Source organism: Propithecus coquereli, unplaced genomic scaffold (genome assembly GCF_000956105.1).
Source record: "Propithecus coquereli isolate 6110/MARCELLA unplaced genomic scaffold, Pcoq_1.0 Scaffold90, whole genome shotgun sequence".
Classification (NCBI taxonomy): Eukaryota; Metazoa; Chordata; class Mammalia; order Primates; family Indriidae; genus Propithecus; species Propithecus coquereli.
In genome coordinates, this window is record NW_012155285.1 from 1,815,147 (window position 1) to 1,816,200 (window position 1,054).

The window sequence follows — 1,054 nt, forward strand, 5'->3', positions numbered from 1 at the left end:
TCTGAGTCAGTGTCAATTTTTATGTATATACTTTTTAACCCATTTTTTCTAATTGTTCTGATTTCAATATGATAGCTTTGTGCTCAATCAAATTTGCATGAAAGAGCCCTGTACCTATAATTATTAGTGAAGGTATTACAGGGGACCAAACCTAGGTATTGGAGATGGGAAGGTATATAAATATGCAAAGGGAAGGTGGTGACTGTTCCAAGCCATGGTAGCAGTTTGATCAAGGGTATAGAAAGTAACAAACAAGACAGAGAATGATGAGTAAACATCAATCCAGCCAAACCAGAGCACTGGAAAACAGAACGTTGGAAAATGGAGAGCATGGCAGATGTAGCAGTACTGAATTTAAGGGTGAAGGAAATATTGAGGGATTCAAAGTTTTTGAAAGGTAAATAAAGATTTTATTCATTTAGAGGACACACTGAATTCTGGATGATGTAAGCCTGGACTGTAAAGGGATTTATAAGCATCAGTATTGTTATATTTGCTAATTGCTGGGAACAAGGAGTTCTGGAACTTGGCAACCAGTAGGAGTAGCAGGAAGGGGGAGCAGACTGGATACAGGATAGTGGGAAGACTGAGATTCATGCTCAGAGGATGGCCCTGGCAAAGGTAGTCAGAGACTGTAATAGACGGCACCTCTATGGTGAGATTGCAAATGAAATTGCTGGTCCATTGTCTTCATCTCAGTAACATAAGTGGACTTTATTCTGCATTTTCTGCATGTGTGGCCTCTTAAAGATGGAACTGCAGGAGGCCAAAGATAACGAGGGCAGGCTAAAGAGATCACGGTTGACATATGCATTGTGATGCATTGACATGTGTAGTGTCCAGTGATCGATTAGTGATAAATTAGAGTTGGGTAGAGAAGGAGTTCATGGCTACCATCAGGGTTTCTTCTCAGGAGATGGAAGAATCTTGGAAGGTTCATTAAAGACACAAAGATAATTGTGTGTACCTGTAATTCAGAGGTTCTCTGTGTGGCTATCATTAATAGTGGCAGCTAAAATTCATTGAGATCTTGCTTTTGCCAGGCAGTGAGCCA